The 16,991-nt window shown below is 49.8% G+C and overlaps 1 long non-coding RNA gene and 1 pseudogene across 1 annotated transcript; one reads left to right on the top strand and one right to left on the bottom strand.

Annotated features, from left to right (window-relative positions):
• Window positions 1-120: 120 nt before the first annotated feature.
• Window positions 121-4,620, top strand: LOC135511956 (uncharacterized). The gene is made up of 3 exons (XR_010451336.1): window positions 121-464; window positions 838-947; window positions 1,040-4,620. It is a non-coding gene; the product is annotated as an uncharacterized LOC135511956 (long non-coding RNA).
• Window positions 4,621-6,791: 2,171 nt separating this feature from the next.
• LOC135511947 (fascin-2-like) overlaps window positions 6,792-16,991 on the bottom strand; it is a 28,855-nt pseudogene continuing 18,655 nt past the window's right edge.

The following is a 16,991-nucleotide window of genomic DNA, read 5'->3' as shown; positions in this document are numbered from 1 at the left end:
GTTTTGATTGGTGGGTGGCTAGTAGCGTCATGACATTATGTGTCGGTCTTGGTGCTTGGGTAATGTAGTTTTGGACGCTGATTTGTCAGAAACAACTTTCGCTTTTTTTGCATCCGTCAATAACTGGCTGATGCATTTCAAGCAAGCTACAGCGCCGAAACTACCTTCAGATAGTTATTATGGACATAACTTTGTAGCAAATAAATTACTTGAAAGCGTCGTACTGTTTACCGATTATTCCTTGGTTCTGGCCAGTTATTATTACAGACAACAGTGATACGCTGTTGAGACTTTGGCTGAGTTCGATGTCTTTCGACGGATACAGCTGCTGAAGTGATCTGGGCTGGAGCAGATGTGTTGATTTGTACTGTGCGCGACGAGCTGTATGTCTTCAACACACGAGCTGGAACTGACGGTAGACTGAATCTCAAACCTTACACTTCGCCCACTTCAATTTACTAAAGGTGATTAAACGACAAGGAACTGATTATTAATGAAAGCTGTTTACACACGGGTGAATAGCAGGTGAACTGATTATGATAAACACAGATGAATAGGAGGTAATACAATTGACGGATTATTTATTAACACTGACACGAGTAGCAGCAGGTAAACATGACAAGGAACTGAGTATTGATGAACACACTGAGGTGAACAGCAGGTGAACTGTGTATTGATGAACACTGAGGTGAACAGCAGGTGAACTGAGTATTAATGAAAACTGAAGTTGTAGTAAGGGTTTGAACCTGGCTGTCAGCTGTATGTGATATTCTTAATGGACAAGAAACACTCCTCTTTGGTTGGTTCTTGTCTGTGTTATTCTGTGCTGTCCTTCAGTTCCTTAGTCCAGTGGATCATTTGGTGCGGAGTGAGGACAAGCAGTGTGTCTGTGCTGTCTGTGAGAGTGATGGGGTGTACTGTGTCAATCTACCAACTCTGCACCCCAGGTATGAACCTCTTCATTTGAACTACTCAGACTGACCATGCAAAAATGAAATGTATATTTGATAAACCTCTCCCCCTTGTTATCTCTCCTTAGGTCTCCCACTCCCCCAGCTGACCAGTCCCCTGGCCCTGCTCTATTCAAAATATTGTCTAATTCACTGGCAGTCAGAGACAAGGGTGTGTCTTCTCTGATCAAGGTGGAGGGTCCGTCTCCCTGCGAAATGCAGTCTGGGGGTTCATTTTCTATAACGCTGCTGACCAATGGAAACTGACTGGAGTTTAGTCTGCCTGTCATTACTGTTGGTCACCATGATGACTCAGAGGAAAATGACAGCGCAGGAGTGGTCATGCAACCTGTGTTGGCTTGTGTTTACAGCAGTGATACACCAACATCTTCAGCAACAACAACCACCATTTTCATCATTATCATCATCCTCACCTAGCGTTGGCCATTTTCTCCTGGAGCCTCTCCTCTTCAAGCTCCTCTTCGGCTTCGAAGCTGCCCTCATCAACTCCCCTATGATCCTTTGCAGCCTGCTTAATGGGCGTCTTTGCTCCCTCCGGGATGACCAGGCCTCCATGTCAGAGTACTACACAGCCCGGAGCAGCCAATCACTTTTATTGTAACCTTAGCCAGGACAAATGGTGGTCCACAGTGTTTGGTATCATTGGGCGACAGGGCAGGGTGGTGCTGGTCAGGACTTATGAGGAGATGCCGTATGGGAGGAGTAAGGTAGCAAGCTTCACGCAGGGGTGTGTATCGCGGCCTGTGGTGTGTGTGTTTGTGCGCAGGCAGGAAAGGCCTGTACTATAGCACCGGCTCAGATACTCTAGCCCTGGATCTCCCAGGGGAGAGAGACACCTCCAAGCCCATGAGAGAGACTGATGGTAGGCCACTGTGAGTGGCAAGACCAGGGTCAGGCCATGGATAGACCCAGAGAGTATGCTGTCCTGTCAGCCTGAATGTCTGCATGGTCATCACCCTGGCTGGGCCTCTCACACAACGCCTCAGGTTGTGTGTGTTACAGGCACAGTTCAGCTGGTGGCATTGTCTCTCAGAGGGAGGCTTCAGCTGTTGAGGTAACTGTAGGGGACACCAGTTTGAAGGAGGTTAAGGAGGCCGTGGAGGTGCAGTGTGTGGACTACACATCAGCGGACCTGCCCTCCACAATCTCAAGACCTCAACCCATTTGGGATGAGTTGGACTGCAGAGTGAAGGAAACGCAGCCAACAAGTGCTCAGCATATGTGAGAACTCCTTCAAGACTGTTGGAAAAGCATTCCAGGTGAAGCTGGTTGAGAGAATGCCAAGAGTGCAAAGCTGTCATCAAGGCAAAGGGTGGCTACTTTGAATAATCTCAAATTTATTTTGATTTGATTAATGCTTTTTTGGTTACTACATGATTCCATGTGTTATTTCATAGTTTTGCGGTCTTCACTATTATTCTACAATGTAGAAAATAGTAAAAATAAAGAAAAATCCTGGAATAAGTAGGTGTGTCCAAAATTTGACTGGTACTTGCTTAATTCATTTAATCAATATTATGTTTGTTCTATTCCAAGAAAAACCCTCTGGGTTTCCATTAGGAGGGAATGGAAAATAAGGTGATGTACAACGTGACGGTTGGTAGTACAGTACTGGGCTATTTAGCTGTGGTTGCCGCCAGTTGTCTTTTAAAGTGAACCTTTATTTGACTTGGCAAGTCAGGTAAGAACTAATTCTTATTTACAATGAAGGCCTACCCCGGCAAAACCCGGATGGCGCTGGGCCAACTGTGCACAGCCCTATGGCACTCCCAATCCCGGTCGGATGTGATACAGCCTGAATTCGAACCAGGGACTGTAGTAAAGCCTCTTGTACCGAGATGCAGTGCCTTAGACCATCCCACATACACTCCTCATCCATAACTTCTTCATTCTCTGACACTGGTACCATCCCACATACGCTCCTCATCCATATCATCCTCATTCTCTGACACCGGTACCATCCCACATACGCTCCTCATCCATATCATCCTCATTCTCTGACACTGGTACCATCCCACATACGCTCCTCATCCATATCATCCTCATTCTCTGACACTGGTACCATCTCACATACGCTTCTCATCCATATCATCCTCATTCTCTGACACTGGTACCATCTCACATACGCTTCTCATCCATATCATCCTCATTCTCTGACACTGGTACCATCCCACATACGCTCCTCATCCATATCATCCTCATTCTCTGACACTGGTACCATCTCACATACGCTCCTCATCCATATCATCCTCATTCTCTGACACTGGTACCATCTCACATACGCTCCTCATCCATATCATCCTCATTCTCTGACACTGGTACCATCTCACATACGCTTCTCATCCATAACATCCTCATTCTCTGACACTGGTATCATCTCACATACGCTTCTCATCCATAACATCCTCATTCTCTGACACTGGTTCCATCCCACATACGCTTCTCATCCATAACATCCTCATTCTCTGACACTGGTTCCATCCCACATACGCTCCTCATCCATAACATCCTCATTCTCTGACACTGGTACCATCCCACATACGCTTCTCATCCATAACATCCTCATTCTCTGACACTGGTACCATCTCACATACGCTTCTCATCCATAACATCCTCATTCTCTGACACTGGTATCATCTCACATACGCTTCTCATCCATATCATCCTCATTCTCTGACACTGGTACCATCCCACATACGCTCCTCATCCATATCATCCTCATTCTCTGACACTGGTACCATCTCACATACGCTCCTCATCCATATCATCCTCATTCTCTGACACTGGTTCCATCCCACATACGCTTCTCATCCATATCATCCTCATTCTCTGACACTGGTACCATCTCACATACGCTCCTCATCCATAACATCCTCATTCTCTGACACTGGTACCATCTCACATACGCTCCTCATCCATATCATCCTCATTCTCTGACACTGGTTCCATCCCACATACGCTTCTCATCCATAACATCCTCATTCTCTGACACTGGTATCATCTCACATACGCTTCTCATCCATAACATCCTCATTCTCTGACACTGGTATCATCTCACATACGCTTCTCATCCATAACATCCTCATTCTCTGACACTGGTATCATCTCACATACGCTTCTCATCCATAACATCCTCATTCTCTGACACTGGTATCATCTCACATACGCTTCTCATCCATAACATCCTCATTCTCTGACACTGGTATCATCTCACATACGCTTCTCATCCATAACATCCTCATTCTCTGACACTGGTACCATCCCACATATGCTTCTCATCCATAACATCCTCATTCTCTGACACTGGTATCATCTCACAGACTCTCCTCATCTTCATCCCCAATACACTCTCCAACACATCTCCTGTAAAGGAGAAATTAATGACTATTTGTTTCCTCTGCTGTTTTTGTACCCCAAAAGCATTTATTTCTGTTAAAGTTGAATGGTCAAGTCATGTTTGCAAATGTGTACATACCAAGTGCTGCTGTATATTTTACATGTGTTTTGTGTGCCTTTATAATGTAGCCTACCTGTAAAATTGAAACAATTAATTTGAATACCGTCACTTCACTGACAACACATTATCCACACACGAAACATATATTTGACACAGAGAGAGAATTTTTATCATTTTTTCAAAACGTTTCAGAAAGAGTAAATAAATAAATATTACAAAAGAATGAAGCAAATGTTGTAGATTACTAGCACTATACTCTTTCTAGATGTAGTCCTGTAACAAGACCGTGTAGTCTTGTAACAAGACCGTGTAGTCTTGTAACAAGACTGCGCAGTCCTGTTACAGCTGACGAGTTACTGCAAGGTTGGTTTGCAGGGGAAACCTTGTATTAATCTCAAATGAAACCCGTCACACTCCTATTTCACATATAGAGGCCTATAACTTATGACCCAGCCATTAACCTATGTGTCTGTGGTCTGAAGTAGTCCTGCTGCCCTACGTTGGGAATAGGTGACATTTGAGATGCAGCCGCCAATCATGCTTGCTAATGTGCGTATCCTTTGACAGCACTATGATGATAAGGAAGCTATCCGCTAACAATGATCTGGCTACGATGAGTTGACGACTTTCTGAGTTCATTATTACACATCTCTAAACTGTCAGTCACAAAAGTTAGAATTGGCAAAACAACAGGGAAGAAAGTGGATGGAAGAGAGGAAAGGAAGAATTGGGAAAATCACAGAGTAGAGAGAGAAGGGTGGAAGAGAGAAAGGATTGGGAAAACCACAGAGTAGAGAGAGAAGGGTGGAAGAGAGAAAGGATTGGGAAAACCAGAGTAGAGAGAGAAGGGTGGAAGAGAGAAAGGATTGGGAAAACCAGAGTAGAGAGAGAAGGGTGGAAGAGAGAAAGGATTGGGAAAACCACAGAGTAGAGAGAGAAGGGTGGAAGAGAGAAAGGATTGGGAAAACCACAGAGTAGAGAGAGAAGGGTGGAAGAGAGAAAGGATTGGGAAAACCACAGAGTAGAGAGAGAAGGGTGGAAGAGAGAAAGGATTGGGAAAACCACAGAGTAGAGAGAGAAGGGTGGAAGAGAGAAAGGATTGGGAAAACAACAGAGTAGAGAGTGAGGGGTGGAAGAGAGGAAGGATTGGGAAAACCACAGAGTAGAGAGAGAAGGGTGGAAGAGAGAAAGGATTGGGAAAACAACAGAGTAGAGAGTGAAGGGTGGAAGAGAGAAAGGATTGGGAAAACAACAGAGTAGAGAGTGAGGGGTGGAAGAGAGGAAGGATTGGGAGAGGGTGCAATAGATAATAGGTTTAAGGCCCCTTGGTTTTACACCAGAGCGGCTCTATAGCTATTTGTAGCAGTGGGCAGATAGTAGTTATGTAGTATTTGTAGCTGCTGTAGTAAAATAACAATAATATAAATGCCATTTAGCAGATGCTTTTGTCCAAAGCGATTTAGTCATGTGTGCATACATTTTACACATGGGTGGTCCCTGCAATCGAATTCACTATCCTGACGTAGAAAGTCATGCTCTACCAACTGAGCTTCAGAGGACCAGTAGAAACCAGAAGAAACTTCAAAATGGGAAACCTAAGCCATTTCTACTCCTCTGTGTGAACAGTGGAAATATTAGTAGTTTAATTTCTGCCGTATCATGAATAGTGTGGTAGCTAAAACAATGTTGCAAAATGAAAACTCAAGCCATGACTACACCTCTGTGTGTGAGTATGATAGTTACCCTGAACCTTGACTTTTACTAGTAACATGTTGATTAAAAAACACAGTAAAAAATGCTCATAGGCCTATAACGTTGTTTGGCCTGTGGCGTTGACTCACTGAACAGTGTTGACTCCACCAAACATCACTTCTTTCTTAACTGAAAACATGGGTCCCCTTACTCCCTCTTCTGTCTTCCCCACCTTATCTCTTTGTGCCTTCTCCTGTGGCTGGCATGCCAGGAGTAGGTTGACTGGTGTGAGACAGGGCCAGAAAGGGCCCTATGGGAGAGGGCAGAGGTTGCCACTAACTACTAGTACCAATCTATTCATTAAGCTTGTTTATTTTATTTCTTTACCTACGCAAGTCAGTTAAGAACAAATACTTATTTTCAATGATGGCCTAGAAACAGTGGGTTAACTGCCTTGTTCAGGGGCAGAATGCCAGATTTTGTACCTTGTCAGCTCAGGGATTTGAACTTGCAACCTTTCAGTTACTAGTACAACACTCTGACCACTAGGCTACACTGCCACTTAGGTCGTTGGGGTTAGGGTAATGTGCCCCAATCTGATCCTTGATCTGTACTTGGGGGTAACCTCTACATCCAGCAGGGTAGGAGAGTGGTCCCCATATAGTCCTGGATCAGTACTCCCAGAGGGCAGAGCTGTCTGGGGTAGCCCCATCTCCCTTCAGCGTTCCCCCCTGGCCTCGCAGGTATCTGCCGTTCTTGCCTCGGATGGAGATGCGTCCATGCTCCAGGAACTCAAAAGAGAAGTCATCTGGTGTCTCCGTCTGAACACACCAGACCACTGCTGTTCACATACCAGAACCTCCCTCCCTCACCTACAGGGGGCGAGAGAGAGAGACAACATTGGACTGGTAGCACTATATGAAAGGCCTTTTCACATTAAGACAAATTAAAGCAGAAAACAATAAATAAAAAATTAGAAGTTGCATGAAAAATCTTCATTATTTATAGAAAGAAAACACATTGAATTCTATGCAGTAAGCTATAATGTGTATATCATAACCTCACCTTTGATGTGGTAGGCCCCGTCACTGAAGTGCAGTGTGAAGATGTCATAGACTGATCTGTTGGCATCCAGTGTGTTGGAGTACTTATGGTGGCAGATGAAGCCATTCTCCCCTCGCAGGATCAGCATGGGACGGTTTATCAGCTTCAGAACGAACTTCTCATCCTCACCTGATCAGGGAGGAGAAAGAGGGGAACGAGAGGGAAGGAGGAGGGAAAATATGTAGAAATAATGGATAGGGATCTTAGGTTGAAAGAGTATAAGAAGCATGGAACCCACTCAACCACTTTCACACTTTCACACACAAACACACACACTGACCTACGGAGTCGCTGACGGCTGCTAGTTGGCCGTTCATCTTGGTGCAGATGTATTTCCCGTTACTGGCTTGTAGTGCCACCCTGCGGCCCATCCACTCCACTGCAAACATTGTGTTGGCAGACCTGGAGAATAAAGGGTTAAGGTTGTGGCTGGAGAGGTGGTTAGGGTTGTGACTGGCGAGAGGGTTAGGGTTGTGGTTGGAGAGTGGGTTAGGTGTGTGATTGGAGAGGGGGTTAGTGTTGTGACTGGAGAGGGGGTTCTGGTTGTGACTGGAAAGGGGGTTAGGATTGTGACTGGAGAGGGGGGTAGGGTTGTGACTGGAGAGGGGGTTAGGGTTGTGACTGGAGAGGGGGTTCTGGTTGTGACTGGAAAGGGGGTTAGGGTTGTGACTGGAGAGGGGGTAGGGTTGTGACTGGAGAGGGGGTAGGGTTGTGACTGGAGAGGGGGTTAGGGTTGTGATTGGAGAGGGGGTTAGTGTTGTGACTGGAGAGGGGGTTCTGGTTGTGACTGGAAAGGGGGCTAGGGTTGTGACTGGAGAGGGGGGTAGGGTTGTGACTGGAGAGGGGGTTAGGGTTGTGACTGGAAAGGGGGTTAGGGTTGTGACTGGAGAGGGGGGTAGGGTTGTGACTGGAGAGGGGTTTAGGGTTGTGACTGGAGAGGGGGTTCTGGTTGTGACTGGAAAGGGGGTTAGGGTTGTGACTGGAGAGGGGGGTAGGGTTGTGACTGGAGAGGGGGTTAGGGTTGTGACTGGAGAGGGGGTAGGGTTGTGACTGGAGAGGGGTTTAGGGTTGTGACTGGAAAGGGGGTTAGGGTTGTGACTGGAGAGGGGGTTCTGGTTGTGACTGGAGAGGGGGTTAGGGTTGAGACTGGAGAGGGGGGTAGGGTTGTGACTGGAGAGGGGTTTAGGGTTGTGACTGGAGAGGGGGTTAGGGTTAAAGCTTGGGTAATCTCGAGGACAGACTGTTGACAGACTCACGTAGCAAAGGATGGTATCGTAGCGTCTGTCAACAGACGTGACCACTGACAAGGAACTCTGTTTTCGGTCTGCTGATTTTTCTGTCACTGATCATTTGGACAAATCACTATTTCACTGGTGTTTGCATCTTTCTCATGTCGGAAGGGGATGGGACATGTGGCCCGTGCTTTGGCTGAGAGTTCCTCTTTAGAGGGGTGGAGACTTCACTAGTCTGGTTAGTATCTTATCTCATGCATCTTCCCCAGATCCTTATCCAGCATCTGACGCAATTATTTTAGTTCTGGGTTTCAGAGGTTCAGGCTAGGGTTAGGGTTGCAGCTGAAGCTAGGGTTAGGGTTGCAGCTGAAGCTAGGGTTAGGGTTGCAGCTGAAGCTAGGGTTAGGGATGCAGCTGAAGCTAGGGTTAGGGTTGCAGCTGAAGCTAGGGTTAGGGTTGCAGCTGAAGCTAGGGTTAGGGTTGCAGCTGAAGCTAGGGTTAGGGTTATGGCGGAAGCTGAAGCTAGGGTTAGGGTTGCAGTTGGAGCGAGGGTTAGGGTTGCAGCTGAAGCTAGGGTTAGGGTTGCAGCGGAAGCTGAAGCTAGGGTTAGGGTTGAGACTGGAGCTAGGGTTAGAGTTGAGTGTGGAGCTAGGGTTAGAGTTGAGACTGGAGCTAGGGTTAGGGTTGAGACTGGAGCTAGGGTTAGGGTTGCAGTTGGAGCGAGGGTTAGGGTTGCAGCGGAAGCTAAGGCTAGGGTTAGGGTTGAGACTGGAGCTAGGGTTACGGTTGCAGTTGGAGCGAGGGTTAGGGTTGAGACTGGAGCTAGGGTTAGGGTTGCAGTTGGAGCGAGGGTTAGGGTTGAGACTGGAGAGGGGGGTAGGGTTGTGACTGGAGAGGGGTTTAGGGTTGTGACTGGAGAGGGGGTTAGGGTTAAAGCTTGGGTAATCTCGAGGACAGACTGTTGACAGACTCACGTAGCAAAGGATGGTATCGTAGCGTCTGTCAACAGACGTGACCACTGACAAGGAACTTTGTTTTCGGTCTGCTGATTTTTCTGTCACTGATCATTTGGACAAATCACTATTTCACTGGTGTTTGCATCTTTCTCATGTCGGAAGGGGATGGGACATGTGGCCCGTGCTTTGGCTGAGAGTTCCTCTTTAGAGGGGTGGAGACTTCACTAGTCTGGTTAGTATCTTATCTCATGCATCTTCCCCAGATCCTTATCCAGCATCTGACGCAATTATTTTAGTTCTGGGTTTCAGAGGTTCAGGCTAGGGTTAGGGTTGCAGCTGAAGCTAGGGTTAGGGTTGCAGCTGAAGCTAGGGTTAGGGATGCAGCTGAAGCTAGGGTTAGGGTTGCAGCTGAAGCTAGGGTTAGGGTTGCAGCTGAAGCTAGGGTTAGGGTTGCAGCTGAAGCTAGGGTTAGGGTTGCAGCTGAAGCTAGGGTTAGGGTTGCAGCTGAAGCTAGGGTTAGGGTTGCAGCGGAAGCTGAAGCTAGGGTTAGGGTTGCAGTTGGAGCAAGGGTTAGGGTTGCAGCTGAAGCTAGGGTTAGGGTTGCAGCGGAAGCTGAAGCTAGGGTTAGGGTTGAGACTGGAGCTAGGGTTAGAGTTGAGTGTGGAGCTAGGGTTAGAGTTGAGACTGGAGCTAGGGTTAGAGTTGAGTGTGGAGCTAGGGTTAGAGTTGAGACTGGAGCTAGGGTTAGGGTTGAGACTGGAGCTAGGGTTAGGGTTGCAGTTGGAGCGAGGGTTAGGGTTGCAGCGGAAGCTAAGGCTAGGGTTAGGGTTGAGACTGGAGCTAGGGTTACGGTTGCAGTTGGAGCGAGGGTTAGGGTTGAGACTGGAGCTAGGGTTAGGGTTGCAGTTGGAGCGAGGGTTAGGGTTGAGACTGGAGCTAGGGTTAGGGTTGCAGCGGAAGCTGAAGCTAGGGTTAGGGTTGAGACTGGAGCTAGGGTTAGGGTTGCAGTTGGAGCGAGGGTTAGGGTTGAGACTGGAGCTAGGGTTAGAGTTGAGTATGGAGCTAGGGTTAGAGTTGAGACTGGAGCTAGGGTTAGGGTTGAGTCTGGAGCTAGGGTTAGGGTTGCAGTTGAAGCTAGGTTTAGGGTTGCAGCTGGAGCGAGGGTTAGGGTTGCAGTTGGAGCTAGGGTTAGGGTTGAGTCTGGAGCTAGGGTTAGGGTTGAGTCTGGAGCTAGGGTTAGGGTTGCAGTTGGAGCTAGGGTTAGGGTTGCAGCTGGAGCGAGGGTTAGGGTTGAGTCTGGAGCTAGGGTTAGGGTTGCAGCTGGAGCTAGGGTTAGGGTTGAGTCTGGAGCTAGGGTTAGGGTTGCAGTTGGAGCTAGGGTTAGAGTTGAGTCTGAAGCTAGGGTTAGGGTTGCAGCTGGAACTAGGGTTAGGGTTGAGTCTGGAGCTAGGGTTAGGGTTGCAGTTGGAGCTAGGGTTAGGGTTGCAGCTGGAGCGAGGGTTAGGGTTGAGTCTGGAGCTAGGGTTAGGGTTGCAGTTGGAGCTAGGGTTAGGGTTGCAGCGGAAGCTGAAGCTAGGGTTAGGGTTGAGACTGGAGCTAGAGTTAGGGTTGCAGTTGGAGCGAGGGTTAGGGTTGAGACTGGAGCTAGGGTTAGGGTTGCAGCTGGAGCTAGGGTTAGGGTTGCAGCGGAAGCTGAAGCTAGGGTTAGGGTTGAGACTGGAGCTAGGGTTAGGGTTGCAGTTGGAGCGAGGGTTAGGGTTGAGACTGGAGCTAGGGTTAGGGTTGCAGCGGAAGCTGAAGCTAGGGTTAGGGTTGAGACTGGAGCTAGGGTTAGGGTTGAGTATGGAGCTAGGGTTAGAGTTGAGTATGGAGCTAGGGTTAGAGTTGAGTATGGAGCTAGGGTTAGAGTTGAGTATGGAGCTAGGGTTAGAGTTGAGTATGGAGCTAGGGTTAGAGTTGAGATTGGAGCTAGGGTTAGAGTTGAGTGTGGAGCTAGGGTTAGAGTTGAGACTGGAGCTAGGGTTAGGGTTGAGACTGGAGCTAGGGTTAGGGTTGCAGTTGGAGCGAGGGTTAGGGTTGCAGCGGAAGCTAAGGCTAGGGTTAGGGTTGAGACTGGAGCTAGGGTTACGGTTGCAGTTGGAGCGAGGGTTAGGGTTGAGACTGGAGCTAGGGTTAGGGTTGCAGTTGGAGCGAGGGTTAGGGTTGAGACTGGAGCTAGGGTTAGAGTTGAGTGTGGAGCTAGGGTTAGAGTTGAGACTGGAGCTAGGGTTAGAGTTGAGACTGGAGCTAGGGTTAGGGTTGAGACTGGAGCTAGGGTTAGGGTTGCAGTTGGAGCGAGGGTTAGGGTTGCAGCGGAAGCTGAAGCTTGGGTTAGGGTTGAGACTGGAGCTAGGGTTAGAGTTGAGACTGGAGCTAGGGTTAGAGTTGAGTGTGGAGCTAGGGTTAGAGTTGAGACTGGAGCTAGGGTTAGGGTTGAGACTGGAGCTAGGGTTAGGGTTGCAGTTGGAGCGAGGGTTAGGGTTGCAGCGGAAGCTAAGGCTAGGGTTAGGGTTGAGACTGGAGCTAAGGTTACGGTTGCAGTTGGAGCGAGGGTTAGGGTTGAGACTGGAGCTAGGGTTAGGGTTGCAGTTGGAGCGAGGGTTAGGGTTGAGACTGGCGCTAGGGTTAGGGTTGCAGCGGAAGCTGAAGCTAGGGTTAGGGTTGAGACTGGAGCTAGGGTTAGGGTTGCAGTTGGAGCGAGGGTTAGGGTTGAGACTGGAGCTAGGGTTAGGGTTGCAGCGGAAGCTGAAGCTAGGGTTAGGGTTGAGACTGGAGCTAGGGTTAGAGTTGAGTATGGAGCTAGGGTTAGAGTTGAGACTGGAGCTAGGGTTAGGGTTGAGTCTGGAGCTAGGGTTAGGGTTGCAGTTGAAGCTAGGTTTAGGGTTGCATTTGGAGCGAGGGTTAGGGTTGAGTCTGGAGCTAGGGTTAGGGTTGCAGTTGGAGCTAGGGTTAGGGTTGAGTCTGGAGCTAGGGTTAGGGTTGAGTCTGGAGCTAGGGTTAGGGTTGCAGTTGGAGCTAGGGTTAGGGTTGCAGCTGGAGCGAGGGTTAGGGTTGAGTCTGGAGCTAGGGTTAGGGTTGCAGCTGGAGCTAGGGTTAGGGTTGAGTCTGGAGCTAGGGTTAGGGTTGCAGTTGGAGCTAGGGTTAGAGTTGAGTCTGAAGCTAGGGTTAGGGTTGCAGCTGGAACTAGGGTTAGGGTTGAGTCTGGAGCTAGGGTTAGGGTTGCAGTTGGAGCTAGGGTTAGGGTTGCAGCTGGAGCGAGGGTTAGGGTTGAGTCTGGAGCTAGGGTTAGGGTTGCAGTTGGAGCTAGGGTTAGGGTTGAGTTTGGAGCTAGGGTTAGGGTTGCAGCGGAAGCTGAAGCTAGGGTTAGGGTTGAGACTGGAGCTAGAGTTAGCGTTGCAGTTGGAGCGAGGGTTAGGGTTGAGACTGGAGCTAGCGTTAGGGTTGCAGCTGGAGCTCGGGTTAGGGTTGAGACTGGAGCTAGGGTTAGGGTTGAGTCTGGAGCTAGGGTTAGGGTTGCAGCGGAAGCTGAAGCTAGGGTTAGGGTTGAGACTGGAGCTAGGGTTAGGGTTGCAGTTGGAGCGAGGGTTAGGGTTGAGACTGGAGCTAGGGTTAGGGTTGCAGCGGAAGCTGAAGCTAGGGTTAGGGTTGAGACTGGAGCTAGGGTTAGGGTTGAGTATGGAGCTAGGGTTAGAGTTGAGTATGGAGCTAGGGTTAGAGTTGAGACTGGAGCTAGGGTTAGGGTTGAGACTGGAGCTAGGGTTAGGGTTGCAGTTGGAGCGAGGGTTAGGGTTGCAGCTGAAGCTAGGGTTAGGGTTGCAGCGGAAGCTGAAGCTAGGGTTAGGGTTGAGACTGGAGCTAGGGTTAGAGTTGAGTGTGGAGCTAGGGTTAGAGTTGAGACTGGAGCTAGGGTTAGAGTTGAGTGTGGAGCTAGGGTTAGAGTTGAGACTGGAGCTAGGGTTAGGGTTGAGACTGGAGCTAGGGTTAGGGTTGCAGTTGGAGCGAGGGTTAGGGTTGCAGCGGAAGCTAAGGCTAGGGTTAGGGTTGAGACTGGAGCTAGGGTTACGGTTGCAGTTGGAGCGAGGGTTAGGGTTGAGACTGGAGCTAGGGTTAGGGTTGCAGTTGGAGCGAGGGTTAGGGTTGAGACTGGAGCTAGGGTTAGGGTTGCAGCGGAAGCTGAAGCTAGGGTTAGGGTTGAGACTGGAGCTAGGGTTAGGGTTGCAGTTGGAGCGAGGGTTAGGGTTGAGACTGGAGCTAGGGTTAGAGTTGAGTATGGAGCTAGGGTTAGAGTTGAGACTGGAGCTAGGGTTAGGGTTGAGTCTGGAGCTAGGGTTAGGGTTGCAGTTGAAGCTAGGTTTAGGGTTGCAGCTGGAGCGAGGGTTAGGGTTGCAGTTGGAGCTAGGGTTAGGGTTGAGTCTGGAGCTAGGGTTAGGGTTGAGTCTGGAGCTAGGGTTAGGGTTGCAGTTGGAGCTAGGGTTAGGGTTGCAGCTGGAGCGAGGGTTAGGGTTGAGTCTGGAGCTAGGGTTAGGGTTGCAGCTGGAGCTAGGGTTAGGGTTGAGTCTGGAGCTAGGGTTAGGGTTGCAGTTGGAGCTAGGGTTAGAGTTGAGTCTGAAGCTAGGGTTAGGGTTGCAGCTGGAACTAGGGTTAGGGTTGAGTCTGGAGCTAGGGTTAGGGTTGCAGTTGGAGCTAGGGTTAGGGTTGCAGCTGGAGCGAGGGTTAGGGTTGAGTCTGGAGCTAGGGTTAGGGTTGCAGTTGGAGCTAGGGTTAGGGTTGCAGCGGAAGCTGAAGCTAGGGTTAGGGTTGAGACTGGAGCTAGAGTTAGGGTTGCAGTTGGAGCGAGGGTTAGGGTTGAGACTGGAGCTAGGGTTAGGGTTGCAGCTGGAGCTAGGGTTAGGGTTGCAGCGGAAGCTGAAGCTAGGGTTAGTGTTGAGACTGGAGCTAGGGTTAGGGTTGCAGTTGGAGCGAGGGTTAGGGTTGAGACTGGAGCTAGGGTTAGGGTTGCAGCGGAAGCTGAAGCTAGGGTTAGGGTTGAGACTGGAGCTAGGGTTAGGGTTGAGTATGGAGCTAGGGTTAGAGTTGAGTATGGAGCTAGGGTTAGAGTTGAGTATGGAGCTAGGGTTAGAGTTGAGTATGGAGCTAGGGTTAGAGTTGAGTATGGAGCTAGGGTTAGAGTTGAGACTGGAGCTAGGGTTAGAGTTGAGTGTGGAGCTAGGGTTAGAGTTGAGACTGGAGCTAGGGTTAGGGTTGAGACTGGAGCTAGGGTTAGGGTTGCAGTTGGAGCGAGGGTTAGGGTTGCAGCGGAAGCTAAGGCTAGGGTTAGGGTTGAGACTGGAGCTAGGGTTACGGTTGCAGTTGGAGCGAGGGTTAGGGTTGAGACTGGAGCTAGGGTTAGGGTTGCAGTTGGAGCGAGGGTTAGGGTTGAGACTGGAGCTAGGGTTAGAGTTGAGTGTGGAGCTAGGGTTAGAGTTGAGACTGGAGCTAGGGTTAGAGTTGAGACTGGAGCTAGGGTTAGGGTTGAGACTGGAGCTAGGGTTAGGGTTGCAGTTGGAGCGAGGGTTAGGGTTGCAGCGGAAGCTGAAGCTTGGGTTAGGGTTGAGACTGGAGCTAGGGTTAGAGTTGAGACTGGAGCTAGGGTTAGAGTTGAGTGTGGAGCTAGGGTTAGAGTTGAGACTGGAGCTAGGGTTAGGGTTGAGACTGGAGCTAGGGTTAGGGTTGCAGTTGGAGCGAGGGTTAGGGTTGCAGCGGAAGCTAAGGCTAGGGTTAGGGTTGAGACTGGAGCTAAGGTTACGGTTGCAGTTGGAGCGAGGGTTAGGGTTGAGACTGGAGCTAGGGTTAGGGTTGCAGTTGGAGCGAGGGTTAGGGTTGAGACTGGAGCTAGGGTTAGGGTTGCAGCGGAAGCTGAAGCTAGGGTTAGGGTTGAGACTGGAGCTAGGGTTAGGGTTGCAGTTGGAGCGAGGGTTAGGGTTGAGACTGGAGCTAGGGTTAGGGTTGAGTCTGGAGCTAGGGTTAGGGTTGCAGTTGAAGCTAGGTTTAGGGTTGCATTTGGAGCGAGGGTTAGGGTTGAGTCTGGAGCTAGGGTTAGGGTTGCAGTTGGAGCTAGGGTTAGGGTTGAGTCTGGAGCTAGGGTTAGGGTTGAGTCTGGAGCTAGGGTTAGGGTTGCAGTTGGAGCTAGGGTTAGGGTTGCAGCTGGAGCGAGGGTTAGGGTTGAGTCTGGAGCTAGGGTTAGGGTTGCAGCTGGAGCTAGGGTTAGGGTTGAGTCTGGAGCTAGGGTTAGGGTTGCAGTTGGAGCTAGGGTTAGAGTTGAGTCTGAAGCTAGGGTTAGGGTTGCAGCTGGAACTAGGGTTAGGGTTGAGTCTGGAGCTAGGGTTAGGGTTGCAGTTGGAGCTAGGGTTAGGGTTGCAGCTGGAGCGAGGGTTAGGGTTGAGTCTGGAGCTAGGGTTAGGGTTGCAGTTGGAGCTAGGGTTAGGGTTGAGTTTGGAGCTAGGGTTAGGGTTGCAGCGGAAGCTGAAGCTAGGGTTAGGGTTGAGACTGGAGCTAGAGTTAGCGTTGCAGTTGGAGCGAGGGTTAGGGTTGAGACTGGAGCTAGCGTTAGGGTTGCAGCTGGAGCTCGGGTTAGGGTTGAGACTGGAGCTAGGGTTAGGGTTGAGTCTGGAGCTAGGGTTAGGGTTGCAGCGGAAGCTGAAGCTAGGGTTAGGGTTGAGACTGGAGCTAGGGTTAGGGTTGCAGTTGGAGCGAGGGTTAGGGTTGAGACTGGAGCTAGGGTTAGGGTTGCAGCGGAAGCTGAAGCTAGGGTTAGGGTTGAGACTGGAGCTAGGGTTAGGGTTGAGTATGGAGCTAGGGTTAGAGTTGAGTATGGAGCTAGGGTTAGAGTTGAGTATGGAGCTAGGGTTAGAGTTGAGTATGGAGCTAGGGTTAGAGTTGAGTATGGAGCTAGGGATAGAGTTGAGTATGGAGCTAGGGTTAGGATTGCAGCTGGAGCTCGGGTTTGGGTTGCAACTGGAGCTAGGGTTAGGATTTCAGCTGGAGCTCGGGTTAGGGTTGCAGCTGGAGATAGGGTTAGGATTGCAGTTGGAGCTAGGGCTAGGGTTACAGCTGGAGCTAGGGTTAGGGTTGCAGCTGAAGCTAGGGTTAGGGTTGCAGCTGAAGATAGGGTTAGGGTTACAGCTGAAGCTAGGGTTAGGGTTACAGCTGAAGCTAGGGTTAGGGTTGCAGCTGGAGCTAGGGTTAGGGTTGCAGCTGAAGCTAGGGTTAAGGTTGCAGTTGGAGCTAGGGTTAGGGTTGCAGCTGAAGCTAGGGTTAGGGTTGCAGCTGGAGCTAGGGTTAGGGTTAGGGTTGCAGCTGGAGCTAGGATTAGCGTTGCAGCTGAAGCTAGGGTTAGGGTTGAGTCTGGAGCTCGGGTTAGGGTTAGCGTTGCAGCTGAAGCTAGGGTTAGGTTTAGGGTTGAGTCTGGAGCTCGGGTTAGGGTTTGCGTTACAGCTGAAGCTAGGGTTAGGGTTAGGGTTGAGTCTGGAGCTCGGATTAGGGTTAGCGTTGCAGCTGAAGC

Source organism: Oncorhynchus masou, chromosome 24 (assembly GCF_036934945.1).
Source record: "Oncorhynchus masou masou isolate Uvic2021 chromosome 24, UVic_Omas_1.1, whole genome shotgun sequence".
In the NCBI taxonomy this organism is placed as follows: domain Eukaryota; kingdom Metazoa; phylum Chordata; class Actinopteri; order Salmoniformes; family Salmonidae; genus Oncorhynchus; species Oncorhynchus masou.
The sequence above is the reverse complement of the archived record's forward strand: the minus strand, read 5'-3'. Positions and strand labels throughout refer to the sequence as shown.